The following is a 14,720-nucleotide window of genomic DNA, read 5'->3' as shown; positions in this document are numbered from 1 at the left end:
TTTGACATTTGTCAACTTAGTCCTCCCATCAACAATTTGCGGCGTCTGGGGGGGAGGAGGATTTTTCTGTAGCGTTGCGTCTCCAGGCTAAAGCGCCCTGACCCCTCACCCTGTTCTCTCGCCCTTTAGTTTATTTGATCTTTCTTTCATTCTTCTGTGTTTCCGTTGGCTCCTCCATCGTGTTTTTTCCTTTCCTTTCATACGACCTTTGTGCTCGTTCTTTCTTTCCTTTAGTTTTGTTGCACTTTGTCTCTTTCGTTTTTCCCTCTGTGTCGCTTGATAATCTCTCTTTTCTTTCTTCGACCACTCGCTCCTTCTCTCTCCCTTTAATTCAATTCTCTGCTGGTTTATAATCTGGGTTTTCTTTTTTTTTTCGTCCTCCACCGAGCACCCCTCTTTCACTCCCTCTTTCATTCTCCAAGTTCATTGATAAGGTCTTTTGCCCCCCCCCCCCCCCCTCCCCACCATGTTTCATATTCCAGTCCTCACAGCTTGAATCAATAGCAGTTTCGCAGCTAATTCCACAGCTCTACATCAATACCCAAAGGCTCCAGTCTCCTCCATCACCCCCCCCCCCCCCCCCCCCCCTGCCTGCCTACTATGAATATTCAAACGCATATTATAATAAAGTGGTTTTTCTAAATGCATTAGCACGCACACAAGTGGGGGTCTCAATCCAAAATGAAATTTTCACCATTTTGAGGGAATTGACAAACACATCGCAACACGATTCACAGAAACAGAGAAGAAGAAGCTTTGTGGGGGATGAGATGTTGGTTTGGCTTCATTGGGATTCTCTTTATTATACCGACTGATGGACTTAAGATGATGATCCAGTTTTCTGGTTGTTGTTTCTTTGGTTAAAAACTGCAGGAGAGGCAGAACAAAGCCAGGATGTACCACAGAGAGCTTAATGAAGTGTTTCTCTCTACACTCATCTGCAAAGCAAGATTTGGAGAAGCTGGCGAGCACTCTTACAACGTGATTGACGGCATACAATCTATACGAATGATGTCCGTTCTAAAGAAGAGCGAGGAGAGCTGGTCCTGTTTGTCTGAACTGATATCATATAGGCTTCAGATGCTGAAGGACGATTGTCTTCAGGTGATGCTTTCTTCCTATAAATGTCTGTATTTTGGGGAAAGCATGCAGCAGCATGAACCCCCCCCCCCCCCTCCCTTCTTCTTTCTATCCTCACACATTTTCTCTCTCTCTCCTTCTATCCCTCTATTCATCCCTCACTCTCGGCTGCAAATCCAAAAGTTGTGTCGCCATAGCAACAGCTGCCGTCTGCGAAAATTACCTAAATCCCTCCTTTTTTTTTTTTTTTTCTTACTCCTTGTGTTCCCAGTGACATTCAATGGATACTGTTTTGATGTAGGAACAAACAATCGAGTCAGGGGGGGGAGTTAAATAAAAAAGATGAAATAAGAGAGGAGAGAGATGTTGATGTTGGGGGAACAACAGAGCAGCAGAGCAGAAAGAGGAGAGGAGGGATTATAGGTGGAACAGCCTGGTGGCCACACGAGCGTGCAGTCAGCCGGAGAGACCCCAAAAAAATAAATAAAAGAGTGGGACAGAAAGCAAACATGCACGAGGACAACGGACACGGGACAGAATAACCGGACAGAACAACCGGACAGACAACGACGCAGACACACAAAACACAACACAAACAAACAAAGAGTAAACAAGGGAAGGCATGCCAAGGGCACACAAACACCCAGAGGCAGACAGACAGACAGACAGACAGAGAGGCAGAGAGAGAGACAGAGAGGCAGAGAGACAGACAGAGAGGCAGACAGACGGACAGACAGACAGACAGAGAGGCAGAGAGACAGACAGAGACAGACAGAGAGGCAGAGAGACGGACAGACGGACAGACGGACAGACAGAGAGAGAGAGGGACGGACAGACAGACGGAGGGATGGAGACCGACCCAGTGAGACAGGTGAGCAGGCAGAGAGGAGACAGACATGAGTGTCGCCATGGTAACACTGTAAAGGAGAGAGGGAGAAAGAGAAGTGGTGGTGTGTGTGTGTGTGTGTGTGTGGTGGGGGGGGGGTTAAGCGGGAGAGATATAGAAAGCATGGCGTCCCCATGGTAACACAAACGGAGGGATCCTGAGAGAGGAGAAGTGAGGCCGACACTCACACACACACACGAATCAGCACAAAAGGCACATTAAGGAAGTGGGAAACCTCGTTCTTCACATCCCAGCATCCCTCCCTCCAATCTCCCGTCTGCGTGCGGCGCTACAGCCGGATTTGCATCACCGTGTTTGCGTTGTGTGATGTGGCGACGAGAAGCCTGAGCTCGCTTCAATGTGGCCAATTAGTGCCTCCACCACGCATCCATGTAGGATTCTCAGGCTTTGCCAGCCGGCAGTAGCTTCATGTCCGTGAGGAAGAAGGCATGTAGTTGTGGAAAAACCCTGACGGATGGTGTAAATTATTACAGCTTGCAGCATTATTCTTGGTTGGATGGCGTACAAGGCAATCTGTTGTCTTATCGTGTGTGCGAGACAAGGCCAGTTTCCAGGATCACGGCTGAGCCAATTCGGCAAAGACAATCACATTCAATTGAGATAAAGCCTCGGTGGAAATCATGTAGCTGGGAAACTTCCCCAGAACGCTTATCAGACGCCAGTAATTACTCTTCAGCAAACACGCCAGCAGATTTGCAACTATTGTACCACTTAATCAGAGCATTGTGAAAGCAAAAAGGCTTGTGGCAGAATGTGACGAAATGAGTCAAGTTGCTTGACCTGAATGTGCTGCTGACTACAGCGACTGTCATTGCCAGGAAAAGAGTCACCAAACACAGCCTGCGGATTTACACCGAGAGCTAGTAGTGGCGGTCTCAATGAGCCCACTGTCGTTGAACGGAGCGGAGCGCGTCGTGGGGAACGGCACAGAGCGCGAGCAGCTAATGGGTAACCTACTCCAGTTGGCGTCTGCTGCTTTCAAAGCTCATCAAGAGCCGCTACAGCTGAGCTCAGATGCAAATGTAACCTCGTGGAGCATTAAAATGCTTTTATTGGACCGTACGATAAAAAAAAGGGGAAATGGTCACATAAGTAGTTTTGCTCTTCGTTTTATTTGACACAATAAGTGCATCCTTACGAACTCCATCAGTATTCGCGTGGCTTGCACGCTCTTCAGAACACAGATTGTTACCGCAGGTATCATTGAGAATTCCCCCTTTCCCAGACGTATTTACCATTGTGTTGGATCATTAATGCATGCTCAACTCATAATTACTATATTTCCAACAGCACTTTAAGGCAGCATAATTGCAGCGCGCGGCAGATGGCTGTTGGCTAACTGGCTTGCCGTTACGCCTAATGGCTATTTGCTATCGGTGTAAAACAGGCTAATGGTTCGCTGGCCAGCAGCTATAGCTTAAAATAGACAGCTGTCCTGTGCGGGCTCAGCCAGATTTGAAATGACTATGTGCTCCTCATTATCTGCTGCGGTGAATTCACCACACAATGATTGTCCATAAAAGCAAAGGAAGAAAGTGATAAACACTTCTTTTTTTCCCTCCCCCGTGTGCACTGGAGCTAAATTCAAAAAGGTTAATTCATGCAGGAAAGCTGGACCATGTTTATGACTGATTATAATGGCCGTTCCTCTTGGAAAATAATTATCCTTGTGAAGTTGAGTATAACAAATGCAAATCATTAATATATGGCATAACTGCTGTTCAAAGCCAGACTGTTTGGATGTTTATAGGCAGCACGCTCCACAAAAGACATTCGTGCTGTTTTTGTCTGCAATTTTATCTTCCAACTCGAGAGGGAAAAGATGGGGAGACGCAGAATGTATATTCCTCTTCAAACAAGGAGACTAATTACAAGGGATTAAGTAATTGCATGGGGAATAGTCAGGAAAATCTTTCTCAAAACCTTTTGTTCCAAACCCCATTAATTTCACCCTGCATCCGTCGAGTGTATAACGGCTTTACTCTATGTGAGCCGTTTCAAAAAGACAAATCTGCAAGATCTTTTCTGTGCTGTTAAGAACACAGCGGCTCATGAAGGCAGCGGCGCAGTGTCGGATTCAATCGAGGCTGGAAAGTCACGTAGGCACACTCAAGAGGAGGCAACTTATACAGAGGAACTTTACAGAGGGAGCATTTTATGTTGGGAAAAAGTTTGATGAAAGTATATACTACCTTTTTAATAATTTAAAACAAAAATCATTCTCAGCCTGCTGGTGTGCTTTGCAAAGAACTCTAAGAAAGAGTATATAAAGTAAGTATAAAAAGACAGTATCTCCAGTATCTCTTGTTTCTAACAGTTTTTCCACTGGTATCTAGAAACAAAGTGAGATGATGATGATGAACACAATGAAAACACACTGGTGCAATGGCAAGATATTGCTATTTGAATAATATTTGATTAGGAAAATTATTAGGAAATTATGTATATTTGTATCCATTCAAATTGTATGACTGATGCTGAGGAACAGTTTTCTTCTGTAACGCAGCGCACAATAGAAATGACGGAGATGCTTCCTAAAAGCTTCTTTTTTTTAAACAGCAGCACAAGAGCCTACAGTACAGCTCAGAAAACAAAAGATACACTCGTTATTTGTAAAGTTTTGCACAACTCAAGTTCACCAGCATATATGTCTCACATCATATTCTGGTTTCCAAATGTTTAATTGAATCTCTCAGATCCACTTGTAGGGGGTTTAAAACAACGCTTCGGACTTGCTGGTCAGTGGAGTGATTGGGGATTCAGGAGCACGTTGAGCTGCTTTTGTATTCACAGAGGCCAGTTAATAATGTGCTTCAAGCACCGAGAGCTGCAGGAAGTTGTTAAAGAGACGGACCTTCAACCCTTCCGCTCACTCTTAAATCACCAGGAGCAGCAGATAGAACATCAAGCCACAGATTAACACAAGTATGTGATGTACAATTTGCAGTATTAGTGTGTAGTGTCTACAAAGTACTATTCAAGCATGATATTAAATATGTTGTAGTGCCATTAACTCTAACATCACCATGGACTCATTTGTGTCGCAGTAGTTGTCATCTTACATGATGAACTCAGTACACACTTCAATATACATACTGCTTTGCCAACAGTATCGCAATATATTGCAATACCTTGAATTGTAACCCCCGTATGGTGATACCTATCATACCACCAGATACTTGTACGTACTCAGCTCTAATCAGCCGGTCCTGTTTCACAGCACTAATGCACGTCAACGGTCCAGTAAACCAGTCATTTGATGGTGTTCACTCCGATAGCCCATCCAGGCTCCTGTACCGCGACTTCGTCTTCTGCGTGTCACGTCTGGTTGGTGCTACAGGCATCAAATGATACTTTACTATGCGACACGGTCGGTTTATGGTTCCCTTAAGAGGACTAAACTCATCTTCACCACATAATGTTCCCTGAACGAAAGAATAAATACCGAAGCTCAAACCGTTGGTCCGTTTGTCACTCGGCTGTGAGGTCTGTTAGATGTAGAATATGCACACAGTTTCTATACCATCGCTGTGCGTAGGATGAAGAATTTGGACTCTCTCCTCCCACGTGACCCCGTGTCGACTCTTATTTTGGATCACAGTGTAGCTGCAGTACTTTCGGGGGAAACAGATCGAGGCCTCTGTGGTCGGAGCTGTCTGAACTCAGGGACTCCCAATCAATCCTCTCCCTCTCTCTCCCTCTCTCTCCCTCTCTCTCCCTCTCTCTCACTCTCCCCGTCTGTGTTTCTCATTGCTCACTCGTCCTCTCCACACAGTGATGGAGGTCAGGTGTGGTCAAGAGCTGAGAATGGACAATCAGGCTGCAGCTGTATTATCTCTCTCTCTCTCTCTGCTGGCTCTATAGAGTGCAGCCATATTACCCACTCGCTCTGTCTTTATCTCACATTTACAGTGCTTACTTTTTCTTTTTGACGCGCAGTGAAAGGGATTACGATTACATGACAATAACTAATCCCAGTAATTCTGGAATACTTTGATAATATAGGGATATATTATACATATTATAGGGTATGGGAGCGGTTTTATAAGGTCTGTCTGCTCGCCTTCAAGACCAAAACCTGCAAATCTGAAAACCTTCAAATGCATCTTTAATGGTTTTCCTCAAAATAGGAACACAATCATCTCCTGGATTATTAAAAAATACTCCAGGTTCATGTTATTGCTATCAGTTTTGATTATTTCTCAGAAATATTTCACAGCAGTTTGGTATGGGGGTCGGCTTCAGGTGCTACCGGTCCCATAAGCCCCAGCTGTCATCCCTATACGGAGGAAGCCGGTAAGGTGCATAAACCAGAGCTGCAGCAAATTCAGAATTATTTATTGTTGCCAAGACTGGTTCCAGACCTCTGAATCTTTGCCCACATCTCCGTTGTCTGTTTCCCTATTTGTGTTGTGGTTATTTCTGCCAGTAAGAGAAACGCTCAACCAATCAGAGCTTTGTGGAGGGATTAAGAATGGAGGCTTTCTTCGTAGGTAGCTGGCTATGTAGCTACAACTCGGCTTGCCGCGGTAATGGGTGTTACTGTGTTACTGTGTTACTGGTGTTACTGGTGTTACTGGTGTTACTGGTGTTACTGTGTTACTGGTGTTACTGGTGTTACTGTGTTACTGGTGTTACTGGTGTTACTGGTGTTACTGTGTTACTGGTGTTACTGTGTTACTGGTGTTACTGTGTTACTGGTGTTACTGGTGTTACTGGTGTTACTGTGTTACTGGTGTTACTGTGTTACTGGTGTTACTGGTGTTACTGGTGTTCGGGCATCCATAGATTACATTCCTTGCCCACCACCCCCATCGGCGTTTGGTTTATTGACTTATCTCTAGAAATAAAACCCATGAAGTTCTCGCGTTCATCAAATAAAACAACTTTCATTCGTAAAGTACTGTAATAGCGTGTTATCAATACTAAACTCATGAACTGAAGGTGTCAACACATTCTCACTCCCAACTAACTGCTGCTTTCAGCCGTCGGCAATTAAATATTACTTTAATTAAATGACCATGTGTGTTTCTATCTTTTCATCTTCATCTTTTGCACAACGAGGACTAAATAAACGATGACTTTTACAACCTGAATGCTGGTCTCATATCTAAGTAATGGAATCACTCTTTCAATGAGTGATGACTAATTCAATCTTTTAATTAACTTGCTCAACACAGTTCCCTCCGTTGCACGCTTGTAAATTCGCTCTTTCTTTGCTTATCTTGCCTTTTACATTTTCTCCCCATATATATAGATATATATATATATCTATATATATCTATATATATATATATATATAGATATATATGTGTGTGTTTTTTTTCCAAAGTTTCTCCAAGTCCTTTTTCTCCCTCTTCCTTCGTTGCTATGGTAACTCTCTCTCTCTCTCTCCTTCTCTCCCTCAGTCTCTCTGGTGCACCCCCACTTTCCCCTCTCTCTATCTCTCTCTCTCTCTCTCTCTCTCTCTCTCTCTCTCTCCAGCGGCTGGTTGGATGGTTGCTATAGAAACAGACTTATTTAAAAGAAGAGCGAAGAAATTATCTTTTTCTCCCGCTCTCCCAAACACGCTCTGTTTTGCAACCTCGCTTCCTCTCTCTTTCACTTGCTCCATCTCCCTCGTCCTCCCCCTCTTCCTCCCTCTCTCTCTCTCTCTCTCTCTCTCTCTCTCTCTCTCTCTCTCTCTCTCTCTCTCTCTCGCTTTGCCTCAATCACAAGCAAGCAGACCTACTCTTTTATTTTCCTTTGGCTGTCACCGTACATTGTGGATTAACACACACACTCACACACACACACACACACACACACACACACACACCAACCTAGAATATCTCTCTTAGCTGAGACGAAAGAAACCCCCCCCCCCCCCATAGAATCTCTCTCACTGCTGCACACAAACACACACACACACACACAGATACAAAAAAGACACATTTTTTTCCCATGACAACTCTCTCTCTCTCTCTCTCTCTCTCTCTCTCTCTCTCTCTCTCTCTCTCTCTCTCTCTCTCTCTCGCTCTCTCCCTCCCCCTTTCAGGGGAACCATATTTACTCCTATATTAATGTTGGAGTTTTAAACATGCGATTGACCGTGAATTGAAACAAAACAACACTTCCGTTTGAATTAAGCATCATGGTATGAGCTTAAAATATGTACGATATATTATTTACGTTTCAACGTTTACTTTTGATTTCGCATCGGACACAAACAGCAGTCTCCTGGGTGCGAGTCCTGTGTTTGTTTGATCCACCCTCACCTTGATGTCCCTGTATTGACTTCTATGGGCTTTGATTACAAGCAAATTTGTCATGTATCAAAAACAAAATATGTTTTCCCTAAAAAAGTAATTGATAATGCAGTGTTGTTGTATGGGAAGGTATTTTTTTACACACACACTTCTACTTTTCCTACTATGACAAGTCAAGTATTACCAACAACCATGAGCACACACACTGCCAGGTGCAACTATGCCAAAAATCTGAAGTCACAGTCAAAAACACACACTCACGGTCTAATCTCCTTCCCGGAACAATGACGAATCTCACTGTGACATAATCGCCACCTGTGACGTCATAACTTCATTTACCGGCACGGGAAGGAGAGACAGGCAGCGTGACGTCACTGTCCCCCTCCACCGCCACCGCTGAGAGCTGCTCGCTTATCTCCCCTGCACCCGGGCATATCAGGCTTCACTGAGGGGAGATAGTGTCACCCCCCCCCCACCTCACCCAGCCCTGCTCTCGCCTTCTCCTCTCCTCGCCTCATCGAGCGGAGCCCGGGGTGTTATCAGCTCCTGATAGTTATCGACTTACATTAAAACATAAGAGGGGAGAGAGGAGGAACAGGCAGATAGACAGACAGAAGGAGGATGGAAACACAAACAGAGTGGGTGGTGATGGATACCGGCTTTCATCATCCGTAATCATGTTGTCCATCTCCATCTTTAAATCGCTGCTGCTTATTTTATCACCATTTAAAATCCACCAAAGGAAAAAGGAATAAAAGGGGTAGAGCGATATGTTGAGACTTCAAAAAAAAAAGAAGAAAACGTGGTCGCGGTGCCCTCGCAACAAAATCATTTGGTTACACGAGTACAGTTACTGATAAGGGAAATAAGTTTGGGAAAGCCTCTGTGGGAAAGATTGGAAGGCGCTAAATGTTAAATGAAGAGTGGAGCCAGTGGACACTGGGTCTGTAGGGTGTATAGAATCAGGGTTACGATCGTCACACATTGGATTTTCATGAGAGAAATCATTACATTTTACAAACTTTTCCTTTAACTGGAGCTTAGTTTGAGTAAGATATGTTGTCTTAATAGAATTAGTAACTGCCTGGTTAGACGAGGATGAAAGGAAAGACTTATAGTATATACAGTTTAATATAATATAAAGTGGAATGGCACTTTGTCTTATAGCAGAGCATTCATATTTTTGACAATGTTCTTGCAGACAAGCCAACTGAAATAAAGGTTCATCATGTTTGGATATTATTTTATCTTCTCTCCTTCCTCTAGAGAAAGTCTTGTTCTTGTGTCGTACTCATGTCAGCCAGCTACGTGCAACATGAATCAAAACACAGCAAGCAAATCGAGTAGCTGAGAGGGTGATGACGGACTGATGCCCAAACACAATGATGACTTATAGTAAACAGTTAAAAGTTAAAAAATCTGTAACCTGTTGTTGTGGTTGCGACAGGAAGTGAGGACGACATATGCAGCACAGACAGAACATGATTCCCTTCGCTAAGACCCACATCCAGCTGCTACTCCACCAAGCTGTCAGAGCCATGGAGCCCACACTGTCACTAGCTGCACTCCCTGAGGAACTATCAGTTTCTGATACTTTCCATTCTTTTCGTGGGTATTTTGCACTTCATCGTTCGCATATAGTGTACAGTAGAGTGATGAACAGGAAATGTGGAGAGAAAGACAACGGATGACATTCAACAAAGGTCTCAAAGCCAGACTTGAACTGATTTTTGCTTCATTGAGGACATGGGATGTTGCAATACACACACACACACACACACACACACACACACACACACACACGCACACACACACACACATGTCGAGCAGCATGCATAATCCAGGGCAGAGGGGAAACCTTGTGATGGCGATCTTGTAATGGATCAGATTGAGTGAATTCACTGCGCCGGACAATTTCTCATTCCTAATCCTCGAGCCTGTGAATGGATTTCATGTGGGAGGCCCGTTCAATTGTTCTCTCTCACCTCCACACATGAGCCTTCTCAGAGGAAACACATGCAGGCAGACAAAGAAACAGAGCGCCGGAGAGGCAGAAACACAAACTACCTCCACGCTCAGCTTACTTGATCTCGCAGACCTTTTTGTTGACACTTTCCCCTCATATAAAGGTGAAGGCGCTTTCATGCTTTTATGCTTTTGGTGCTTGATGTCTGCATTTCTTTGAAAGCTTCTCCTTGGAGAGGGTGGCCAGTTTTGGTTTCTCACTTTCCCTTCCAAAAAAAAAAAAGAAGCTAAAAAGGGCTCCTTCTAGCCTTTTATCACTTTTATTGAATGCTCACGCAGAGAAAGGAGACCCACTTTATTTTTCCTTGGAGAGCCCAGGACTCTGGCGGGGGCGGAGCTCTGTGCATTGCAGCGTGCCGCTTGGAACGGCGGTGAAATATGCTAGAAATGTCTGGAAAACTCCAGGCCCTGGTCTCCCAGGAGAGCCCCATCTATAATAGGCCTGGCTGGTTCCCTCTGCTCCCATCGCTGCAACCCTCTCCACACATGAATCTCTGCTCCCCAACCCGGCTCTCCTCCTCCTTCACTCCAGTTAGCTCCCACTCCTCCTCCCACACTACTGCATCACTCCGGCCATTAGTGTTCCTTCCTCCATTTCAACTCCTCCTCAACTCTCAACTCTTTTCTTCCACCCATCCCAAATTTCTCCCGTTTCTCCTCCTCTTTTCTTCTCTCCTCTATTTTCCATGCTCCTGCGCTCCAACTCTCGCCACATAAATCTACCCATCTTCCTCTTTCACTCCTCTGCTACACAAATTTCCCTGTTGTTCATGCTTCATTGTCCCCTCTCCCCCAGTGTTTCCTCCCTCTGATTCCACACCTCCTCTGACCATCCATCTCCTCTTTCTCCTCCTTTACTCACACTATTCTTCCCACCCAAATTCCTCTCCTCCCCTCTTCCATGCATCTACCCTCATTTTTTTCCCTTACTGCTCCTCCTGCCCTCCCTGCATTAATGTTTACTCCCTTCGTCTCCACTCCCCCTGACCTCCTCTGCTCGGCTGCCTTTCTTCACCCTCTTCCTACCCAATTTCTCCTTTTCCTATTCTTCAGCCTGGCTCTCCTCCACCACCTTCACTCCTGTTGGCTCCCATTCCTCTCTATTGTTCCTCCTGCTTTAATCCTCCCTGTCTCATCTCCACTCCTCCTCTCCCCTCCTCCTTTCCCCTGGATTCCTATCCTGCCCTTCTCCTCTTTTCTCGTGCTCTCCCATCATCCTCTCCTCTATTTCTCTGCTCCCTTACTCCCGCTCTCCTGCTCCTGTTAGTTACTCCATCTCCCTTCTTCTTTCACTCCTCTAACTTCTTCCTCTCCTTCTTCTTTTCGCCTCATCGTTTCCTTTACTTTCTTTCTATTCTAGTTCTCTGCATGTCTTCTCCTCTCCCTCCCCGGTCCACTACTCCTCCTCCCTCATTCAGTCTGACATATCAGCCAGATTGATGGGTGTCAGTCCTAATACCAGCCGACGCTCTCTGTTAGGATCTGCGTACTCCTCGGTCTTTCACTCCCCCACACACATCAGCCCGTGCAGAGGAGGTAAGGGGGAATTTTCCGATGTCACTTTAGCTGATTACTAGATTATCGGGGCATCGTGGTGAATTAAGCGACGGCTAATTGTGGCGGTTTATTTTATTTATTTATTTTAATTGCTGTTCCTTGTCAGCTCCGATTACGCCTCCCTCTCCATAAGGATATCAGATCTGTCAGGTACTGGAGGGCTTTGGGATGAGGCCCACACACACACACACACTTAACTCCGCCGCCGTCGTGTTGTTTGAACCTCCGCTCTGCTCTTAAACAAGGCTTGTCATGCCATTTTTAATTATCTTCATTTGAGAGTACAGCGTTTGTTGAAGTGGATTTTTTTTTTCTCTCTCCACCCAATTAGAGCAACAGAGTCAATCAACCTTTTATATTTGCTTTTATGGCACGATCAGTACAGTATGGCACTAATGGCCAAGGTTGGAGGTTTGATCCTGAAGCCGCTCATGCAAGAAATGCTCATCAGTGGAGCTTCAGATGATGAAACCCACCAGCAAGAAGAACGTGTCCAGTTGCTTTGTATATTGAACAACAATGAGAGTACAACATTTTAATTTAGAGCCTCAATTAATGTTTTTCCTCCCCTGTCCTCTATTTCTTGACCATCCATCACATCTGGTCTACTGATAAAATAGTTTTTTAATGCATTTCAAAGCCCTCCCTCGGGCCCCCAGACCTTCAGGAGCCCATAAGTTCACTTTGTGTTTTGTTTGCTGGAATTTGACGAACTGCAAATTTGTTTTTTTTTGACAATCCACCACTACATGATCGCATAATTGGAACAGATTTTTTTGTTTGTCTTGACGTTGAGACCAGAAACAGGTCTGCGTTAAAGGGGACACTTCATGCTCATTTTCTGGTTCATACTTACATTTTGGGTTTCGACTAGAACACGTTTAGATGCTTTAATGTTCAAAAAACACATTCTCTTTCCAACACGGTCTGTCTGATTAACCCTGTATTCACGCCTGTCTCTTTAAACCCTCTCTCTTTAAGTCAACACGGTGTCAATCATTTCATCTTTTGGTCAAAGCGATCTTGAGGAAAGCAGTAGAAATACGGCGTTCATGTTACAAAAGAATCTACCAGGAATGAGCACTTGCATTCATGCGATTGGGTGACGCAGAACGAGGGCCTTAAACAAGGGGCGTATTTAAAATGGCACATTGTGCTCCAATGGCTGACGTCAGTTTAATTGTTTTACCTTAAAGCCCCAGGCTGCACACACACAGAGAAGTGTTGGTAGTGGGAGCAGGTGTCAACAGGGGCCACATTTTTGCCTCGGGGTCGAAAAAAAACCGGGTTACACACTGGATATCCCCAGAAAAATCACGAGCTGGAAATCATCACTTTTATCTTTCAATGTGCATTGTAGACACTAATGTGTCCAATAATATATAATATCCGTGTATTGAAGCAGTGGGTCATTACACAGAAATAAAAAACATGCTTGTGCGTGTGTTTCCGAATCTATACATGCTGTAAATGCTAAAACGGTTCTGACTTAACCCACAAACTCCGTCTGAGAACATTTTCGTTGCGAGATGATTCAGAAGGGAGTTACACAACTGTTTGAGGGCGTCTCAGTGGGGAGCTGCGAACTAACGATCAAAGACGATCTCATACAATCTGTCGCTGTGCTGGTGGAAATAAACCAATCCAGTGGTGTGTGTTGAGTCCCTCGCTCATCCAGGTCATGGACCGATATTTCTCAAAAGTGCAAAGTCAAAAGGCGACGTGAAGATGAGAAGTGAAACGTTTTGAAGAATTTAAAAGCAAGTCCAGTTGCCTTTGACTTGAGCGTTCCTAAGAGGAGGCCCCTGGAGCCCAGTCTGGTGTAAACCATCAAACATTGATGGTCCAGCTGGGTCGCTGTTGAAGAAGAGACTCGAGCCAGTAGGGCCTCCTCTCTCTCCCGCTCTCTCCCTCTCTCTCCCGCTCTCTCCCTCTCTCTCCCTCTCTCTCCCTCTCTCTCCCGCTCTCTCCCTCTCTCTCCCTCTCTCTCCCTCTCTCTCCCTCTCTCTCCCGCTCTCTCCCTCTCTCTCCCTCTCTCTCCCTCTCTCTCCCTGCTTCCTGAGCGCTGCTGCTCTGCCTCTGTTTATCCTCAAACATCCCCTCTTGTCAACAGATTAGGACTGAACCCCGCTGTCTCTTCCGTTCTTCGTCTCTTTCTGCCTCCATCTCTCTGTCTTTTGGCCTGTCTCTTTACATCTGCGCCTCTGCTCCATTCTTGTGACGGGAATAAAGAGCGGGAGGGGGAGGGGGGGGGGGGGGGAGAAAAGGGAGAAAAAGAAAGTCTGCATGTGTATGTGTGTGTGTGTGAGGGGGGGGGGGGAGATGGGACAGGTGCTTGCAGTGCAAGAATTGCTTTGCTTGCTTCGCTTGCATGATCAGGCCGCGAAAATGTTCAGCTCAAGCAAAAGTGCTGTTCAAGAATCGACTCTGAGAAACGGGCTCCCTCGCCTGTGGGCCAGAGCGGCGCTGGCAAGCACAGTGTCATCTCACAGCGGCAACGCACCGCATCGGCCCCACGCACACACACATACACACACGCACACACACACACACACACACACACACACACATATATATATACACAGATACACATACAGGGCAGAGAGGTAATTACAGAGGCCCGCGGACGCGCAGTGAACCGCACACAGATGTAGTCGGCCTGCGTTGGGGAAGCCATGGTACACCACCGGACCGAGCAGTGAATCAGGGCTGCTTCTTCAGAGACAGACGCGGGCAGAAGACACCTGGAAGACCCCAAACAGGCTAAACACACATTAGGCTGGGGCTGCTGCATGTAGGGGGGACGGATTCACTCTGATCACATTTACAGGCTTACACCGGCTCAGCTGGAGACACTGATCTGCTGCTCCTCTCTGTTTCTCATCTTCTCTGTATTTGTTCTG

This window comes from Anarhichas minor, unplaced genomic scaffold (genome assembly GCF_050575085.1).
Source record: "Anarhichas minor isolate MPS153535 unplaced genomic scaffold, ASM5057508v1 ptg000024l, whole genome shotgun sequence".
Lineage (NCBI taxonomy): Eukaryota > Metazoa > Chordata > Actinopteri > Perciformes > Anarhichadidae > Anarhichas > Anarhichas minor.
This window is presented reverse-complemented; position numbering follows the sequence as displayed.